The sequence below is a fragment of the Chiloscyllium plagiosum genome, unplaced genomic scaffold (assembly GCF_037043375.1).
Source record: "Chiloscyllium plagiosum isolate Xiang-an unplaced genomic scaffold, Cpla_swu_hap1 HiC_scaffold_26, whole genome shotgun sequence".
In the NCBI taxonomy this organism is placed as follows: Eukaryota; Metazoa; Chordata; class Chondrichthyes; order Orectolobiformes; family Hemiscylliidae; genus Chiloscyllium; species Chiloscyllium plagiosum.
This window is the reverse complement of record NW_028270164.1, coordinates 18,948,354-18,970,375: the sequence shown is the minus strand read 5'-3', so window position 1 is coordinate 18,970,375 and position 22,022 is coordinate 18,948,354. Positions and strand designations below refer to the sequence as shown.

The following is a 22,022-nucleotide window of genomic DNA, read 5'->3' as shown; positions in this document are numbered from 1 at the left end:
AATTCCATTTCCTTGCCTCTACTGGTATTTACAATGGGGGAGTGCGGGCATCAATAGGTCCACGGTAAAGGTGGGATGCTCTTTTGCAGGCACAATTTGACCTGTAAAGAAGCACCCTCAGTTTCAGTGGCATTGTCCCTGTGGAAACCATGCCACCTGCTCTCAAAAACACCTTACTGGGGCTTAACTGACCTTAGTAATCTTAAGGGAAAGTGAGGACTGTGGATGCTGGAGATCAGAGTCCAGAGTGTGGTGCAGGAAAAGCACAGCCAGTCAGGTAACATCTTAATGATGAGCTTATGCTGAAAACGTCGATTCTCCTGCTCCACAGATGCTGCCTGACTGGCTGTGTTTTTCCAGCATCACACTCTTGACTTAGTAATCTTCGACCACATGTTTAAATTTAACAGCTTTAACATGGTCATCAAGGTGCAGTACCAGCAATGACCACAACCAGCAGGGGTGCCACTGAGGCTGCTGGGCTGCTGGCACTGTGATAGGGTTAGCAGCTCTTCAGACTGGGCCACATTAATAAGGATGGCTCATTGCAGGATCCCTGCCTCCTGCCTCAAGTCTATTGTGTCAGCATGATGGCACAGCTGTTGAGTATTTCTTGCATTTTGAGGTTTAAGTATCCACAGCATTGTGTGTTTTATAAACATGGAGTTCATTCTTAAGTTTCATATGAAATCCATCTGCACACACCCGTCTGCAGTATTTATGCTGATGGTATTGAAGTTGGAAAAGAATTAACACTGGAGTAAAATTGTGAAACTATTTACACAGTATCCAGTAATTTACTTTATTTTAACATGCGTGGTGTTCTTTTTGAACTCTTTAATTACATGTGATTATGTTATAGGTTACTGTAAAAATAATATTTAAAGAATTGCCTGTCAGTGAGGACAAGATGTTTCCTGTAGGTTTCTGCATCTTGCTGTCAGGCTGAAATGAAGGTCAGCCAGTGCTTTGTGGAAAAAGGTCAATTAATGTAATTTTCCCAATGTTCACTCATTAAACTCGAGAGGGTGGGTTTACCATCAGTTAAGAACAGAGAGTGAGATCTGGGCTGCTTCATCAAGCACTGATGAAGCAGCCCAGAGCAGGTAAGAGAGAGAAAGGACACCACAAGACAAAGACAGACTCTCTGCCACTTTTTCAGAGATAAAATAATTTAAGAAAGGTCTTTGTTTCCAAATTACATGTATTAGGGAGACCCTTCTCTACTAGGCAGCCTGTAACTAATCTGAACCCAGGCAGTGAGGAGTGCATAGGGATTGCCAGTAATAGACAGATTCCACCAACATGCCCTCAATCCAATTAATAGCTCACTACTGGCTTGCACACGAGCAGCTCCACCATTCTCCAATCCCACCTCTTGGAAATAGGTCTGAGAGGAGTGAGATGGATCTGGCGAATCAGCACACAAGGTAGTCACAATATTCCATACCTGCCTGTTGGAGGTTTAAAAATTCAAGCCTGAATCTTTTGCAAAGAAGGTGCAGAAATTAAGACACAAAATGATTTCAGTTCATTTTTTAAATAGTGCCAGATCATTCCAATGAAGCAGATGTTAGTAGTGTGTATTGAGGCAGTTGATCCCAATTAAGATTTGGCAGTGCTACTGTTGGCATCAATGGCCTTGCATGGGAGAAAAATGGCTAGGATCTTTTCATGTCATTTGCCGGAAAGGCTTTGTTTGCTGACATGGGATGGTAGCAGAAATGTCAATGTCCTGTTTCTCCATTGTTGAAATTTACTGTCTCGATTCTCAAAAAGAATGGTTATGTGTAGCTAAACACTACTGTCTGTTGGGAGCAAGGAAAACAGTCAAACAGCTGTCCCAAACTATCACACCAACACTGACATGCAAGCCACTTAAAATCAAATGCTCTGATTGGGACTTATTGCCTGACACCAAACTCCCAAAGCAACTGCTCAATGCAGAAGCTGGTCACCACAGGAGACTCCCTGGAGGACAGTGGAAACAGTTTAAGGTTTCCACAGAGCCTCGCTGAAGAGGTCAAGTGTTCCTGTTTTGCTTTGCTAATTTTTGTGTGCACTGCATGTTGGCAGTGAGAGTGTTGGGAGTGTAAGAAATAGGAGAAGTAGGGCATTTGTCCCATCAAGCCAAATTAATCAATTAGTAAGATCACGGTAAATCTTCTACCAGAATACCACCACTTTGCACAGTCTTTATATACTTCATGACTTGGAGGTGCCAGTGTTGGACTTGGGTGGGCAAAGTTAAATGTCACACAACACCAGGTTATAGTCCAACAGGTTTATTTGGAAGCACTAGCTTTTGGAGCACCGTTCCTTCATTCCCCCGAAAATAAAGCTGTTGGACTATAACCTGGTGTTGTGTGCTTTTTAACTTTGTCCATATACTTCAATTTGCTACCAATCCCTGTCTTGAATATTCCCAATGTCTGAGCATTTTTAGTTATTTTGGGTAGAGAATGCCAAAGATAGGCAACCATTTTACTTTTGTAACTTCTTGACTGCCTGAATACTCTTAAAAGAAACCGTGTTATTGGTGCATTTTATGAAGCTCTTAATTAATGAAATCCTACAGTATTCCAAATGAAAGAGTTTGTTCATATTCTTAGATGTTCCTGCGGTTGACATCACAACAGAGAATGTGCTGTGTCTACAAGAACAGTCATCCTCCCTATATCAACAGTCTTTGTGTAGATGCCTGATTAAAGATCTACAGGCAATCCTTTTATAGCCATCTTGTTATCAGCCATTCAATTTGTTCTGATTGCACTTCGATTGTGTTATTCTGATGAGCTAAAATAAAGCTGTTAACTGAATGCTTAATTCTGCTGAAGGTTATAATTGATTTTGTTAAGGTCTGGAAGATGAAAGCAGACTGTGCAGAGGCAATTGTATTGCAGCCAAAGAGCTATAATCCACAGCATTACATGAGATTGAACATAAAGTTTAATTATCAACATGAAGTTTCAATGAGCTGCTTAACATTTCAGTGCTAAACTTCTTTGGATTTCAATGGAAAGATAATCAGAAGGAATTAAAATTTTTGAGTTAGCCACTGAAAATTTTATGTTGTCTTCAATATGTTTTGAGTTTGATATGTTTGATATGTCACTTGTACTCAAGTACAGGAATATGTAAGTACAGTAAAAAGTGTACAAAGTCACCATTTCCAGAGTCATATTAGGTACAAAAACTCATTTTGCTCAAGTGAATGTTTTGTTCCCAAATTCTAGATTCCAACTGTTTGAAAGGGAAAAGTAAATGGTAATTGCTTCAAAGCCAAGGGTTAGGTAACATGTGTCAACTCAATATTCGATGAGAGACCTAGAGAGGCATTTAATCCTTTCTTACATTGATGCACCAATAGGACTCACAAGGTAGTGACAAAGAACAGGAACCCTTGATTTTCCCATACTCCAATCCAGGGGTATTGAGAGTAATTATTACTACATGGCTACTTTCAGCTAACTCAGCTCTGAGGAATTTTCATGACTTGCAGTTTTTCAGAATCTTTACCAACAAAACCACCAGATTAATAGTTTTGAGTTTGTCTATTCCACACTTGCCTGCTGTTTATGAAGAGTGAGTAGAGATCTGCTTCCATTACTCTACTAATGGAATAGGAAGTTCATAAAAATAAGCCAATAGGAACTTAAGCCATTTAGTCGAGTCTGTATTGATATTCAATCAGGTTATGCGTTATTCATACACATTTAATTCGTATCTCTTGCTGTCCTGAATTATTTACCAACCTCAGTGGTAAAAATTTCAAGCCACTGAGCATTCATTGACATTTCAAAGGAAGTATTGCAAATTCACATTGTCTGTTTGGAGAAAACAAATCCTCTCTGGTTTCATACCTAAATGACTAACACTATTTTTCAGACTGTGCCCCTTTGTTCTGCATTTTCCTGCTATAGGAATAGTTTCTATCCTGTTAAAGTGCAGAATAATTTTAAATATCCCAGCACTAACTTTATGTATTGTGTTGTTGATCCTCTCCACTTTATGTATTGTAATATTGTACTGGATATTTACACTAAAAATAACTAGTAGTTTTTCCAAAGGTTGAACAAATTAAACTGGAAATAATTGAGCCATACAAGGAGGACAATACATTCGAACCCAATCTATTTTTGTTCCACTTTCAACTCTTCAGTGCCTCTGGGAATTTCAAAGGCCATCTAATGACTCTTCTTACAAACTTGTATGCGATTCCCATTGCAATCAAATCAACACTGATATTTATTGGCAGAGTTCGCACATGAATAATGAACAATGATAATTTTCTTTACATGCTGCCTTTAACATCACAAAATGCCTCAAAACACCTCAGAGTAACACTGGAAAGCAAACTTTGATATGGAGCCACATAAAGCAACATTGAAGCAAATGGACAATAGTTTGTCAAAGATGAAAACAATAAAATAAAATAGTCTGGAATCTCTCAGCCAGTCAGGCAGCACTTGTGGAGACAGAAAAATGTAAGATAATGTTTCAGCTCATTGATGTAGATGCTTTTTAATCAACCTGTACAAACATACTCTGGAGGAAACTGCCAGAGGAAGTGGTGGAGGCTGATTCAATTACAACATTTAAAAGGTATCTGGGTGGGTACATGAATAGGAATGGTTTAGAGGGATATGGGTTAATGCTGGCAAATAGGACTAGATTAATTTTGGCTATTATTTTTGATTGGCATGAACGATTTGGATCGAAGGGTCTGTTTCCGAGCTATACATCTCTATGACTCTTTGACTTAAACCAAGGGTTTGGAACATTACCACTATTCCAGAGTTAGGTCATGTTAGATGAATGTTCTAGTGAAACGTTATCAACCTGAAACACTAATTGTTTCTTTCTCCACAGATGTTGCCCGATCTGCTGAGTACTTCCAGCATTCTCAGTTTTTGTTCCGTATTCCCAGCATCTGCAGCATTATATTTTTTGAAGTTGGGAATTAAGGACAATCTTAAAGAAACAGAGAGGGGGAGCGAAACGGAAGACTTTCAGGAAGGGCCTCTGGAATTGAGAGCCTTAGCAATAGAAGTTGATTTAAATTGGGGATTCTCAAGCAGCTTTATTAAGTGAGTGTGGATGTTTCTGAGGGTCATGGGACTGCAAAAGAAAACAGAGGCAAGGGCAGGGCCATGGACAGAATGAATGCCCTAAGACGGGGATTTTAAAATCAAGAAGTCACTTAATTGCAAGCCAAAATAGGTCAAAGATCTTTGACAGGGAATGGCCATGAACCTTAAGGCAAGGACATCATCTTGAAGGATTGACAGTAGGGAAGAAAGCTGGCAAGACTGTAAATCACTGGGGGTAGTTTCCATCTTTGGCATCAGCAGATAACTGGCAGCGATGCCCCAAATTCTTCATAGAGACATTACACTTGCTTTCCTTGCTCATTTACTTTGCCAATGGTTGATTGGTCAGTTACCATCAATCTTCTGCCTCACCAACATTGAAAATGACTCATTTATATCTTTAATAAACATGCAAGTGCTGTAATGCTTTAAAATAAATAAAACAACAACTTCCATTTACAGAACGTCTTCAATTTTTAAAGTGCTTCACAGAGGACCAATCAAAAATGTTTTGCAGTTTAGGATATTTTAAAGACTTCACATATTATATTTCACAGGAAAGGTCTGATGGTGGTCTGGAAACAATAGCATTGCCAACTGCTCATAACTTTTCTGTTCTTGCCTCAGTAAACATTTTGACATGTACCTGCAGATCCCAACATGATATTAAGTCCTTTATCATTGCTTATTTGCATATTGTACAGGCATGATGCCATTCAAAGTTTTTGAGTGGGTGGAAGAATGCTAAGGGAAAACACACTGCTCTGGGAGATTGAGGAGTACTACTGGAAAGTCCCATATTGCAACAGGACCTGTGTCTACATTTTTTTCAAATGCCAAACTTCGACATCATTGACACACTTGCAAAAGGAGCTAACAGCTGTTATTCTATTTTCCCAGAGTGCAGAGAAATAGAAAAATGCCTTCTCTGCAAAAGGGATCTTGTTATCATAACAAGCAAGCCAAATACTGCTGAGCTGGAAATCTGAAATAATAACAGAAAATGTTGAAAGGGCCATCATCAACTTGAAATGTTAGCTCCTTTTTACTTCTGTCAATGCTTCCTGATCTGCAGTGTTTTGAGAATTTTTCTGATTTCATTTCTTGTTATTGTAGGTTTATTTACAAAGAATGCTCCAGAAGCAAAATTGTCATTACTTCATTTGTACCAGAACTGACATGTGTGATCTCTTGTGCAGTAACAAAATGTAGAAGTGAAACCATAGTAGTTTTACAACATGCAAAATATACAACATTGTGTCATTATTTCAAGACCAAGAGAAGAAAATGGATAGAGAGGCCAATACGATCTATCTTAGCTCAAATATTTAAAAAACACTGGTCCCCTTCACATCATCAAATGTAAAGTCACCATAGTTTTATTGGTGCAGAGAGCTGCTCTCTCATTAGGGAGAGATGACCAGTGATACTTTAACCTGAGAATCACTATGGCTCAGGTGAGGGGAGAGCTTGAGAAGGAGAGTCCTTCATGGTAACCTCAGCCAGCATGGGAAATCGAACCCATGCTGTTAGCATCACTCTGCATTGCAAATCATCCATCGAGCCAGATCTCCTAATTGAACCCATTTATCAGAATGATTGAAAGGATCTGCCAGTTGAATGAGCTTAAAATATTCTTTTTACTCTTAATAGTTCAGTCAGAAATTGCAATGTAGTAAAATTGCCTACTGAGAACGTTCCTGCATTTGATTTTGGCTCCTTGGTGCTTCCCCATGACTTACCTGGCCAGGACCAGTATGGGGAATGTAGACCTGAAGATGGCACAAGTCAACATTTTTTTTTACCATGAATCATGATAGCTTGGTGATATTGAAGTGACTGTGGAATCAAAAGAATCATATGTCATCATCACAAAGCTACGGTCTTTCCCATCCTGAGGTGCATCCTTAAGATATGCTCCAATGATGCTTGTAAACCATAAACCACTGAGGTTGGGTACTGGCCAGTGTCACACCAGGGAAAACCTGCCACCCAAAAGTGCACAATTGTTGAACTGAGTTTGCTGCACCAATGATGGTGTAACTTTGTGACCACTGCTCAGTTCAAATACTTCACTGTTCCCTCTGACTTGAAATTATATGTATGATTGATAGTCATTTGGACAAACATCACGCAACATCTGAAATGCATCTACCAGTTTGTAGTAATTATGATGGGGATACAGAAGCAGGAAAGAATACATGAAGCCTTGAAAGACAACAGTTGCTTCCCATTAAGTACTCAACGAATGACAGTCGTTCCAATGAATCAGAAGGTTGTGGGGTCAACTTCCACTCATACAAACAAGGAACAGAAGTGGGCCACTCAGTCAGTCTAACATGCTCCATTATTCAATAAGACCATGGCTGATATGATTTTAACCTCAATTCTATCGTAGATGTAGTACATCTGGACTTCCAGAAGGATTTTGTTAAGGTGCTGCATTACACAAGATAAGATCATATGTGTTAGGGGTCATTGCTTAATTGATTGAGTATTGACTAAGTAGAAAGTGGAGAGCAGGGATATTTTTTTTTTCTCGTTGGTAAGTTGGAATGAATAGAGTGTCACTGGATTTGGCCCTTAACCCCCAACTATTTACAATCCTATATTAATGACTTGGATGCAGGGATAGAAGGTACCACGGCCAAATTTGCAGATTTCCCACCTAAACTAGGTGGGAAAATGAGTTGCAGTAAAGGTACAAGAAATTTAGGTGAATGGTCAAAGTTTGGCAGATGGAGTTTAACATGGTTAAGTGTGAGGTTATTGAGAGTTCAAGTAGAGATCAATTCTCCAAACACATTCAAGCTGGCAAAGCTAGTGGTGACAACAATCTAGGTGGCAATTGTAAAATCTAAAGGAATCTGGAAGAATTTCAAGATTGGAGACCTAAAAAAGATGCCATTACTGATGACTTTGTGGGCAGAGAATTTCAGAAATGATTTCTTCTTCAGTGTTTCAGACAGATGACAATAAGACTTATGGAAAGATGGATCTAAAGAAGATGGAATAATTTTATGCTCGAAATGCGAGTGAAATCTATTCAACATCTCACCCAAGTGAGAAAGAAGCCTGCTTTGCTGAAAGTCAGAAACGGAGTGAGTCTGGCAAATGCATAAATTTTCTCAGCAAGTATAGCATTTAGAACAAGGACAAACCATCTATCTACTGTGGATGAAGCCATTTGTCACTCAAAGTCAAAATCACATTCTTCCACTTGAAGTTGCTGGATCTGTAGAAGACAGAAATGCTAACACACTTTCTACAGAGCATAAACATAATAAACTCCCAAGCATGTCAGATTTATTTGAAAGTGTGGCGCTGCTGCTAATATTCTACCCAAGAATGAGCACCTGGGACTGTTTTATAATCCAAACAGCAAAGACCTTTGGGAATCAAGCTCATGTTCAACAACACAGCAATTAAGCCTGTGGGGAAAAGAAGAGTCGATGAAGAATAGAAAGTATAACATTGAGTTTCAATAGGAATAAATGATGCTAGATTTATTCATAGTACTAATGTGTGATTGTAGACAAGGAAATATAGATTTTTATCACAAATAGAGACCAATCAGGCCATCTATGCTATCTCTCTGAAAGAATCTACCCATTTCAATTCATTTCCTTACCATTTCCAATTTCTCTTTTACATGCTTCTATTTCAATTTTATGCAATTTGTGACTATAAAATATGAGAACCTATGGTGTGGCCAAGCAGCTGGATGTTTTCAAGGGCAACGAATGTTAGAAGACATCATGGACCTGAAAGTTGACCCAAAGTCCTGTGTACATAATTCCTGCTCCAGCAGCTACCTCTAATTGGAAAATGACTTGTCAAGAAGCACATTTATGGGGTGTTAGTATAAAAGCCTGTGTATTGGTGGCTTGTTTGAAAGGATCCCTTCACTAGTGGCAAATGAAAGGAGCATGTATTTTGCAATACTCAGCCAACCTCAAACATTATCACTCACCATATAAATGAAGCCTTGTTTGCACTGGGAAAGCAAAACTATTTATGGATGTGGATGAACAATATGGGTTTGGGTATGAGACCAACAGTCAAGAATGCTGATTCCTTTTCAAACCCATTTGGAATATACACATGGATGTGTATGTTTTTCAAAATCTCGCCAAGTTCTGAGGGATTTTAAAGAAGAATTGAATTCTTATGAAATGAAAAGCAAATTATTGACCTGGTTAGGAAACTGGCTGAGTGGCTGGAGGCAGAGAGTAAGGGAAGGCACAGAATGTCTCTGATGGTGACCCACAAGGATTTGTTCTGAGGTCTCAACTATTCAATATTTTTGCGAATGACTTCAATGGAAATCAATATATCCATGATTGTCAATGATATAAAAGCAAGCTTATTGTCAGCAGCATAGATCAAAGCATAGTTTTCAAAGGAATTTTAATAGATTAAACGTATGGAAAAAACTGTGGCAAATGCATTTCAATGTGTGCAAGTCTGATGTCATTTATTTTGAACCTAACAAGAATCAAAAAGTACTCTCACAATGATTAAAAGCTGAAACAGCGCAGGGCCAAAGAAGTATGGGAGTCCAGATAACATAGTTCATTAAAATGTTCTAAATAGGTGCAGAAATAATCAAAACACTTATGGATTTCTGACCTTTATGTCTAAAGAACAGGAATATAAGGGGGTAAAAGTACAGTTACATGAAACCCTGGTTCAGTCACAACTGAAGATTGTGAGAATTCCTGGCACCACAGTTTAAGAAGGACATCTTGAAGTGCAGTGAAGATATATTTGAATTATACTTGAATTTCAAGGGTTAAATTATGATACTACACAAAGTAGGGTTGTATTCCCCAGAATCTAGAACGTTATTGACGGTTTGATTAGAATTCTCACAAGATACCAATTGCAGCAGATAGGGCGGACAGAGAGAAAATATAAGATTCAGGTACATTATCCAAAGATTAGAGGCATATCTTTCAGCAGCAAAATGACAAAACACTTTGATGCAAAGGATGGTAGAATTTTGAAATACTCATCCCCAAATAGCAATTAATGCTAACTTCATTGTTAATTATAAACCTGAGGTTGGTATATTTTTGATAATCAAACACAATTAGGGATGTAGGATAAAGACAAGGAGCTAAATAGCCTGGTTCTATATCTTAATGAAAAGAGTTGCTGTGGTGGGAGATTATGTTTTAGTTTAGCACACAGTTGAACAAGACCATAAACACAGTAATAAACTGGTCATAGATAAAATGAAGGTTAAGAAACAATAAATGAAATATTTCAGCAATACTGTATTTGAAATTAATCCAAATCCAGATCCTAGTTAAGTTCAAGCCATACTTGAAATGCCATCTCACGTTCACAGATAAAGACATTTAGATAATTTTTGGAATAATTGAACTATCGACTTTTTTTTCAGGGTTCCCACAGGAATTGGCTCTTTTGTATAGCCAGGTCTAGAAGAAAATTGAATTTACAATGATCTGTTATCATAATAGCTGTCTGAGAGAAGTGAAGGAGATTAGACTTTCAAAGTGTGACATTTCCAAAAAATGAATGGGAGTAGGTCTCATGCAAGGTTAACCTTTCATTTGTGTCTCAAGGATTCTAACTGAAACAGATATAAGACAAAAAAAACTCCTTTCATTGTTAATCATGATGCCATTCAATATGTATGAAATCTTATTGGCAGACTAATGGCTAATCTCTTGCGTCCTTACTTGTGCGTGACCATCAAGATTAAACTATCTCTGAAAAGATTATGGCTTTAGGAGCCTACACCCGATGCTTCAGAGTTCCTTCCCTAAACTTCGCCAGTTCTGTACCTCAGCTTTATTTAGATACTCCTTACAACTTACCTTTTAGACCATGTGATTGATCATAAATTACTTGTCTGAATATCTCCTTTATGTGGTTTGGTGTCACATTGAGTTTGATAATACTCCGATGGAGCACTTCAGATATTTCACCACTGCTAAGGGTGCTGTATAAATGCAAATTGTTGTTGTTGTGTGATCCAAAATGTCATCTCAGGAATTTTTTAATGATTTGGAGCAATAATTCATTGATAAGAATGATTGTTCACTTAGGAAAGTCTGTGTCATTGGTCATGGATTCTATGGATCCTTGTGTGGCTGATGAGCCTGATCTTTAAGCTGTACCTCAGATCATACACTGGGAGGTATTTCTGGGAGATGGAAATGGTCTTCCACTTTGAAATCATTGGCATTCCTTTCCCCGGTTCCTTGTCCATACTTCCTCTTGCTGACGGGTGATCTCAAAGAATTGTGTCCCTTCACCCAGGAGCTCCAGCCAAGTCAGTTTCTTCTGAGTGAGGGTCTCCCATACATTGACATGTATTTGTGTTACTTGAGGGAGGTCTTCAGAGAGTCTTTGAAATGCTTCCTTTGTCCACCTCTTGTCCAAGTACCTTCCTTGAGCAGGTCAAAAGTGATTGATTATGACAATCAGAACTAATGCATCCTAAGCACCTGGCCAGCCTTGGGTTTTTGTGATTTTTGGAGCAATATATTCTCTAGAACTAAAGTAGTTTGGCTACTATTTAAAATCTGCAACTTTTGGTTACTGACAAAAAGTTTTCCCTGCTCACTCCATCAGAATCCTTCATTACTTTCAGTTTCTGTTAGCTTTCAGTTGAACTCTTCATGTTCAAAGGAGGATAACCACGGCTTCCCTGAAACAGCCATAGGACTGAAGCTTCCCATCCCTGTTAAGGTCTTGGCAAACGTCCTTTGTGTCCACCTTCCGAAAGTCTGGTTCCCAGAACTGTTCGCAATACTCCCCATTGAGGCCTGAGCAGTGATTTGTAAACCTTTGATATGACTTCTTGTTTATAATATTTCTCTTTACAAAACCAAGTCTCTTTTTAAACCACTTTCACTGCTGTAACTCACAAGGATTTGTGAATATGTAAGAATTTATGTACATATATAATGCCAGTTCAATTATGGACAGAACACATTGGAATTTGATTTTGATAATGGGCTGGATTTTACAGGGCATTCCATTCCATACCCATTTCCCCAACCAAACGTATCACTAGCACACCCACATGTCTGCCCTGCAGTAGTATTATACTGTGGCAGACTTACTTGCTTCAGAATGAGCCTTCCGTTCCCAGTCAGGAGTAATTCCCACCTGAAAGAACTGCTGCAAGCTTTGCAGTCCCAGCAGATCCAGGATCAAAGGACTGGTTCTATGGGAAGTGAAAAGGATGAAGATAAATGGAACCCGGACCTAAGATCAGTCTGGGATTTTGTCCAGCTCACACAGCCCAGAGACAGAGTGAAGTCGGGTGTGTGGAGGGAGTATGGAGGAGCACCTTTGAGAGGCTAGGGTCAAAATATGAAATATGGGCTGTATGGTCTTAGTGGGCACTGTGTATTGCTTTTGATAGGCACACGATGTCCAACTTTCCTGCCCGACAGTGTCGCCCACATAGTGAAAGTTGCCGGTATCCTGCCTTGCCTCCATCTTTCCCTAATCTTGTGCAGTAGAAGCAAATGTAGAATGAAGCCCTAAAGTGGTTCACTAAAAATAAACTCACTGATAGAATGGACAAAATTTAATCAACAGTATCAACAATTTTGAAAATCAATAAATGACTATTTATGTCATTTTGCAGGGTGGTGCAGGTATGGCTGTTTGGAGGATGTATCAATTAGATATTCTATAGTAATAATTGTGAGGAAAACAAGTTGTCACATCTTCTTTAACCTTTTGGAACCAAAATTCCAATTCACCACACAGGCAGAATTCAGAGGCTAAAATTAGTACTGTCAGGAAACATCAGGGATTCTTCTGACATGATCAAATGTATCTGCCATATCATTCCTAAAAACCTACCAAAACGTTGGAATTAATGTCATCGACCATTGTCTAAGATGTGACCCCAAACCATGTCACAAGAACAGGCAATGCTCATCAGAGGGAGCTGAAGTGTGGCCCATTGGGAAACTTTAGAATTCATTGTAAGTTCATAGACTTTCATCTCTTCAAAGGTAAAGAACAGATCCTGCAAAAGCAAATCTTCCAGAGAAATGGAAATCATATAACAAGGAAAACATTCAAGAAGTTAAAGTACAGAAATGATCATACAGGTAATATTCTTACGGGAGGTCCAAAGGTGTCAATACAGATTGTCGACCATCAACTCAAAGGTAAAATAGTTAGAAATAGAATTTCAACTTGCACAGAAGCAATTGGGCAGTACAGTGGCTCACTGGTTAGCACTGGGGCCTCAAAGCACCAGGGACCCGGGTCCAATTCCTGCCTCGAATGACTGTCCGTGTGGAGTTTACATGTTCTCCCTGTGTCTGTGTGGGTTTCCTCCAGGTGCTCCGGTTTCCTTGCAGGTTAGGTGGATTGGCCATGCTAACTTGCCCATCATGTGCAGTGATGTATAAGTTAGGTGAATTGGCCATGGGAAATGTAGGGTTACAGAGATAGGGTAGGGGGGTGAGTCTGGATGGGATGCTCTTTGGAGGGTTAGTGCGGACTTGATAGGCCAAAAGGCCTGCTTCCACACTGTAGGGTTCTATGAATTGTTTCAATAGTGACAGACACTTGCCGTAGTTGAAGTCTGTGAGATTCTGAGCTGCTAATATCTAAGATCCAGGAGGCACATAGCTTCAGATGCTTGGGCAAAACACTAGGAATTGTGGCACTGGAAAAGCACAGCAATTGAGGCAGCACCTGAGGAGCAGGAGAGTATACACATTCCTGATGAAAGGCCTATCCCTGAAATGTCGCCTCTCCATCTCCTCGGATGCTGCCTGAACTGCTGTGCTTTTCCAGTACCATACTTTTCGACACTGACTCTCCGGCACCTGCAGTCCTCATTTTCTGCACAATGTGTAACACTACATAGACTGAGGAACCAAAATACCTCATCACTGAACGACAATGCATACATTTGCATAATTCTAAGAGATCACTCGCCTTTGGTAACATTAATGGGATTATAAGAAATGTCAGAAATGCCTCATGTTGGACTCCAAACATTAACTCTATTTCTCTCCCTATAGATGCTGCCAGACCTGTTGAGTTTCTCCAGCAATTTCTGTTTTTATTCAAATGTCCAGCATGCACAGTACAATGTTTTTCTAATCCAGCGATTATTGCAGACATAGTATAATGCCATCATTCTAAAATTGAACTCAAGCAAACAAAGTCAGGATGTCACAGTTCCAGATCATCTCAACATGTGAAATGCAGACTTTGAAGCAGCAGGCGGAGGGAGGAATTGGTAATAGTGGTGACAACAGAGAAAATAGTAACAATAACATGAGTATTAATATTAATAATTACAAAGAGAATGCAGGTTAATAGAAATAAACTATTGGAATAATTTAGAGTAAAACTTTTGGAGACAGAGAACATGGTGCAATGAAATTCATGTCTGACATCAGTGAGAGAGAAGATATCAGTCCAGAATGAACATGTGAAGAGAGAAGTCCTAGACAGTACAATTGGGAGTTGTATTTCATTTGCTAATACATACAAATGTAAATTAAGGTTTATTACAGTACATAAGGATAAGGAGCATGCAGCCTCAGGGACAGTGATGTGCAAATACCCACGGCCCAGAGATATTTTAGACTGGTATCTCAATGTGCAGTGAGCAGAATTGGCTTAAAGCACAAGGTAACGCAAAGACATTGAGAAAATTTCCCTGCTCTTCGTCAAATTGTCCCTTTTAGGCCTATCTCAGTGAGCAGACAGGAGCTCAACTTAATGTCTCACCTGGTAGATGTTGCAATGAAGTGTCAGCCTAGATTAAGTACTTACTTCATAGATAAGATTAGGACTTGGGTATAGGTTAGCATGAAATAGAAAGAACAATGGCTGATTTATCCCCTCCCTAGCCTAGAGATACTGAAGCCTTTGGTTATAATAACACAATCTTCCTGGTTTAGGTTAGCTAAACGAGTATAGATCAGGGATGGAATTTGGAATCTTAATGATTTGTGCAATCTATTGAATGTATTGAATGTTCATCTACTGAGCACTGATGGAGTCCCGAACTATTAAATTATATTTTGTTGATATATGAAGGCATAAATCATAAATATTGTACAGATATTTTGACCTCAGTGTAGAATAAACGGAAGATAGGTTGTGAATAAACTCCTGCAATATTTGGTGCATATTTTAATTTTTTTAAAAAAGCCCAAAGAAGGCTTGGATACATCTCCAGTAAACAAACAGATACAATTAAACTTATTCAGCACATGGACTTCCTTTACACATAACAAACCTATAATAACATCTTTGACAGTGTAAGAGCTGGAAAGCTGGCTCATAGTAGCTAAAACGTGAATCATCATTGACAGTTTGACGTTGGCCCAGATGAAACAAGAGGCATCTTCTATTAAACAAGAAATAACAATTCAGCTTCTGTTAACCATTCCTCTAAGCCTGGCATGTTTGTGTCAGCTTCAATTTGGTTCTCCTGAAGTTCTGAACTGACTGCCACCCTTACATGCAAATTACATTTATTGATGGTAATTGGAGTCTCCAGAGGATGCGATCACAATGTCACTACATTAATTGAGTACTGCACTCTGGAATGTTCTTTTACGTGCTCTGCACTGATATATTAACAGTCTCCTTCACAGCTGCCTCATGCCGTTGCTTTGGTTACTATGAAAGGGAAACCGGTGGCCTCTGTGGTCATCATGGATGTTGGTTACCAAACAAGGAATCATAAAATGTCAGTAATGATCTTTCTGAAAACATGTTTGGATTAATGTATCCACAGTCAGCACTGTGTATACTGCTCTATTTGTCTTGTGTATTACTCATTACATGGATGTTGCTTACCCTCTTGAACTGAGGCCTAGAAACTCATTCTTCATACTCAACGCAGGCTGTGATTGTTCCAAGCTATTCCGCTTGATTGTGCATCACACCTGTGGCTAATCCTCTCCTCATCCAACATGCAGACTAAGCAACTGACCTTCCAGCATTTTGTATCATAGGAGCACTGGACTGGGGCAGTACTTGTGGTATCTCCTTCTCCAAAGCGAAAGACTTTGAGATGCAGTCTGAGAAGCTCATTACAATCTCCATTTCATACGGCTACTCTCCTACAACAGCCTCCATAAAGTAAATTAGAATGAAACACCAGCACACGGAGATTGAAATAAACAGTTAGTTAACATGTACTATTGGTTGGCCAGCAGAGAATTAGCAACAGTAATTTCAAAAGTTCAGGTCTGAACAAGCTGTTAAAGTTCCCTGGAAAGTGCTCAAGAAACTCAATAGGTCTGGCAATGTCTGTGGAGAGAAAGGAATTCTAGAGTCATAGAGTCATAGAGATATATTGCATGGAAACAGACCCTTCATCCAACTTGTCCATGTCAACCAGGTATCCTAAATTAATCTCACCCCATTTGCCAGCATTTGGCCATATCCCTCTGAAACGTTTCGATTCACATACTATCCAGATGCCTTCCAAATGTTGTAATTGTACTAGCCTCCAACACTTCCTCATACCTCATTCCATACATGCACCACCCTCTGCGTGCAAAAATTGCCCCTTAGGTCCCTTTTAAATCTTTCTCCTCTCACCTTAAATCTTTGCTCTCTAGTTTTGTACTCCTCCACCCCAGGGAGAAGACCTTGTCTATTTAACCCTATCCATGCCCCTCATGATTTTGTAAAACTCTATAAAGTCACCCTTCAGCCTCCAGTGCTCCAGGGAAAATAGCCCCAGCCTATTCAGCCTGTCCCTGTAACTCAAACCCTCCAATCCTGGCAGCATCCTTGTTAATCTTTTCTGAACCCCTTCAAGTTTCACAACGTCCTTCCCATAGAATTACATCAGACTTGAAACATTAATTATGTTTCTCTCCATAAAGATGCTGTCAGACCTGCTGAACTTTTCCAATACTTTCTGTTTAATTTCAGATTTCAGCATTCATTAGTACCACTTATATTCTTTTCAGCAAGCAATAATCAAATTAATAAGCAAGCTAGATGGCAGCCCCTTAAAGGGGCACTCTATTAAAAATCAAAGATAAAGGAAACTTTCCCTAAATTAGAATGGAATATCATTTCCAGATTGATGATGCATTTCAGCACCTGTAGTGCCGAGTGTTTGAGCAAGATCTCAAGTGTACTGGAGGACACCACATGTGGGAACAAATATACTCAGGGGTGGTCATAACCATAGAAAAGAGGCAAGCAGTTGAATGTTCCCCTCAACTGCCCACTGTCTGGACATCTTTAACATCCCCAGACATACAGGGAGTTCCTCTGAACTTTCTGTCCCTCCTATGCCCCCACACTGGGTGGCCAAAGGTCAGGAGCATGAAGCTGAAGTGCAAATAATACTTGAAGAGCAGCCCTGTCAGATAATGAAACCTTGGCCAATGTAAACAGGCAGAACACAGACTCCTCAAGGCTACACAAATTCCATGCAGCTAGGAATTCCATGACCAACATAATCTTTTTTTTGCTTTGAGCTGCTGTGTGCAACACACCTTATGTCAAATCCCAAATGTAAAGGGAAGAACTTCCAAATACAGGATCTCCCACCAGGGGCCCCACTTCATCCAAATGGCCGTTTAGAAAACCATGGTGAGGATGAACAGTTCTACTACAATTTGTAACTCTACCACTCAATTGGATTGCCATCTCACAATTTACTTTATCCAAGCTGCTATCTCCTGTGCTTCGGAAGTAGTGTTAGACCATTTTTGTAAATCTTCAATTCTAAATTGTAATGGAAGCTTAAGGGATGTGAAAGTTACAAAGGTGAAAGTCATCTGTATCACCTGAAATTAACCAAGCATTTTGGAAACGATAATCGGCAATGTTGAAAGAACATTAATGCAAATTTCCATTGTGCTTTCTTTTGTAGCCAATATGGTCAACTGTCAATTTTAAATGTAAAACTTTACATGGTAGATTTTGTACACATCTATCATTACAGTGTCACGGATCAATGAAGTAACAAGGCAGCACCTTAATCTTACAATAACTATTGCAAGACAATAGTGGGGCCTTGTCAGTAATACACCCACCCAAAGTGCTGTGAAAGTCATCTGGTTTTGCATCATTACTGATACTGCTGGGTATTTCCAACTTTGCTCATTTCTATTTTAAGAAAATATAATCAGTGTTGACCAAGAATCGAAGCCTGGTTTGTATCTTTCAATTCCACATTGAGTTGGGCTTTTCATGATGAAACAAAACCAGCTTCATGATTGTTTAAAAAGGAACTAAAAGAAGGAAATGCCACCTGGTGTAGTGGTGGCATTAATGAGAGAAGGTTATGTGACCTTACAGGAAGCAATCTACAGGCATGATCATTGCTGTTGGAAAGAGTAGCATGGGAGGGATGATACAGGTTAACCAGGCAGTCAGATAAGGCAGATTCATGGCCCATCAGTTGGAAAGCTCAGACACTGCTACATTATTAGAGGAGACCATAAACACCAAGAGGCAATCAGAAACCATGCTGAGCTGTTGACACCCTTCTACCGGTGCTGGGGTACATTGTAACAACTTGACATTCCAGCTGGGAGATGTTTCACGAAGTTCTGGTGGGTAGTGAATAAACCAACAAAGAGAGATAAGAAACATTTAAACAGAGGGACACATTGAGAGAATTAGGCAATATTAATTGCTGAGGGATGTATGGTACCCACACCGGCTCATGTTATGAATCTATAGTGAAACTAGAAAACCATGACAAACTCCAAGCTTCATTGCCTACCTGAGCTGTTCTTGGCTAGGGTGATGTTGACAGGAACATCAATAGGATATCCTGTCAGAAAACCAATGGAATCAATGGTGTAAGTGAGTACTACATGTATGGAACATGGTCAGCCAGATTGGAGAAAAATTGGCATAGGAACTTAGAAGCAGGTGTAGGCCTTTTGGCACTATTGGTTTATATGTTACCTGTAAGTGTTATCTCTAATTTCCCCCTTCTTATTCAATCTTTTTGTCTCCCTTTCCTAGAATCTAAACTGTTCCCAATCCTCAGGTCTAAAATGGGATTCATGATGTGAAGCAGCCAGTGTTGGACTGGGGTAGATAAAATTAAAAATCACAATCCAGGTTATAGTCCAAGGTTATAGGTTTGTTTGGAAGTATTAGCATTCGGAGCGCTGTTCCGTCATCGGGTAGCTGTGCAGTAGGACCACAAGACATAGAATTTATAGCAAAAGCTTGCAGTGACATGCAACTGAGATGATATATTGAATAAACCTAAATTTCTGTTAAGTCTTTATTCTTTTAGAATGGGTTGCAGGTTTTGGTTCATTAATACGTAAATCCCAGAACTTCTTTAAATTATATTTTTGAGATAACCTTAAGGTTTTATTTTTAGAAATGGCATCTCAACTCAGACAATGCCTTAAAGGTGTGAGGTTTCAGTCGGTCTGTATCCCAATCTTGAGCCAGACTGGTTCTATTTCCAAAGTAGGAATTTATAAAATATTGCATGAATTGACTGCCTGCACTGGCTGCTTGCAGATTGTATGCTGGTCAAATATGTCACCCTCCATGTTATGGTCACTCTTCCCTAAGGACCCAAGCACAACTAGACTGTCAAGTATTCCTTCCTCATTACACAATAGCCAGTCTGGGATGACCATATCTCTAGTTGGTTCATCGACGTACTGATTCCTAAAATTTTCCTATATTCACTCTCAGATTTCCTCCTCTGCAATAATGCTACTGGTTTAAGTTGCCTTAGCTCTGTGCAGATTGAAGTCACCCATAATTGCAGCTGTATCTTTATTACTTGCATTTGTAATTTTCTTTTTAATGCCTTCTCCAATGTTACTACTACTGCTTTTGGGTTGTTTTCTGTCATTTGGTGCTTCTAAGCTCAGCACCTGCAGATTCTACTTCATCAGAGCTAATATTGTTCCTCACAATCACATTAACGATCCCACCTTATTTTCCTTCTTACCTGTCCTTTCTAAATCCTGAAAACCTCAGGATAGTTAGTTCACATTCCTGGAGCCACATCTCTGTAATTCCCACTACATCATACCCATTTATACCTACAGGAGTTCTATGACTTTCTAAGTTTATTTTAAATTTAATTATTGACACATGTATTTTGTTACCGCCCATCAAGTCCACAACATCGCTCCAAAGAGCAGTCTACCTATATCCACCCCATTCCTGTCATTCCTATGGCTAACCCACCTAACTTGCACATCCCTGGACACTACGGGACAATTTAGCTTGGCCAATCCACTTAACCTGCACATCCCTGGACACTACGGGGCAATTTAATTTGGCCAATCCACCTAACCTGTACATCTTTGGATTGTGGGGGAAACCCACACAGGCACTAGAGAACATGCAGAATTTACACAGACACTTGTCTGAGGGTGGGATCAAACCAAGGTCCCTGGTGCTGGGGAGGCAGCACTGCTAACCACTGAGCCACTGTGCATCCTGAAATGGAAAGTGGAAAGAAAGTATGCATAAAAGGAAATTGATTTGCAACCACCTCTCCCCTCCCCTCTCCTTAATAGGTTGTCCTAAATTACACATTAAGTTTGAAAAGAATAGAAAATGATCTGATCCTGAATAAAAGAGTGAGCTTTTTTTTAACCATAGTGAGTCGATCAGCCTTCAAACCCAGTAACGTTTTGCCATCAGACAATTGGAAGACATGCGACCGCAATCTTGGTGGTGATATCCACTATTATATTCACATTACAATTCCCAACTTTTGGCCAAGGGTCCCTTGATAATAATCTACATATTTAAATTGTCTCATCAACAAAGATCATGTGCAGCTGTTTCTTAGACACACAACCCTTCAGTGGGGTTTATATGCACATTTAAACTCTTGAATATACTCCCCTGCCTCAACAAGAGAGAAAATTTTCATACGTATTAAAAAATAAATTTGTGTGTGATGGGCATAATGTGCGAGCATTAAAAAATTGTTGTTTCTGTCTGCACTGATGTAAATATGTAAATACAATGCTAATTTATGCTAATACACCTTAATATCAATGTTTCCAATTTCACATTTCCATTCTGTTTTGTGAGGACTTACTGTGGCTTTTCACACTTATTCTCTCTGCACTGGAGGAAGCACTGGCAATGATTGACTTAATTTCTTGGAATTAGCTTGTGTTATAAAATATTGGCACATTTACACACAAAGTAACAAGTAGATGGATTTGTATCAGCATGTTGATGTTAGTTTGGTTGTAACAAAGAAATTAATGAATATTTAATATATTTTTGAGCCAGTATGATCTTTTTCTAAAAATTAATATTCATAACCATGCAAATGATTCTCTCCAAAGCGCTAGCATTGTTAAATTATTGACACTGAAATCTCTGTCACGAAGCTGATGATAAACAGAACGAGTTTGTGGTGGGATTAAGACAAAATGTCTAATCGGCTTGGTATGATTGTGGGGAGTGTTTTGGAGATTAGATGCCATTTGCCACAGAGGGGAAGATCTCTCATTCACATTCACATTCACTTCCAACTGTTACAGACTGCAGTCAGGACAACTGTGTGGAGCTGCCTCCCATACACAATAAGCAACCAGCAGAGCAGAAATGAGATGCCTGGAAGCAGATAGGGCTCTCGGGCATATGAAGGTTGTGTCATGTCTTATAAAATCATACAGCAGCAATGCAATTAAACAATGTGAAAAATGTTGATGTTTTAAACAGAGGTGCAACATGCAAAGCAGTGATCAGTATTAAAGAAGAATATAAATCAATTGGGCATTTAAAATGCTGAAAGAAATAGGTCATCCTTTTTACATTGCAGAAATTACAGCTGTCCAGATAGATAGTTGTGGCTCAAACTGATAAAATTTTAAAATATATTCTTCCCTGGGATGTGTCTAGGTCAGCAATTATTGCCTAAACCAAACTGACCTTGAGAAGCTGATGGTGAGCTGCCTTCTT

General features: G+C 39.3%; 1 protein-coding gene across 1 annotated transcript in view; it reads left to right on the top strand.

The window, feature by feature from the left end:
* The window catches only part of LOC122563122 (lumican), a 409,094-nt gene that overhangs the window by 13,280 nt on the left and 373,792 nt on the right, over nucleotides 1-22,022 (top strand). Inside the window, 1 exon segment of the mRNA XM_087973534.1 lies at nucleotides 13,106-13,204. The gene's annotated coding sequence lies outside the window, so the exon portion shown is untranslated.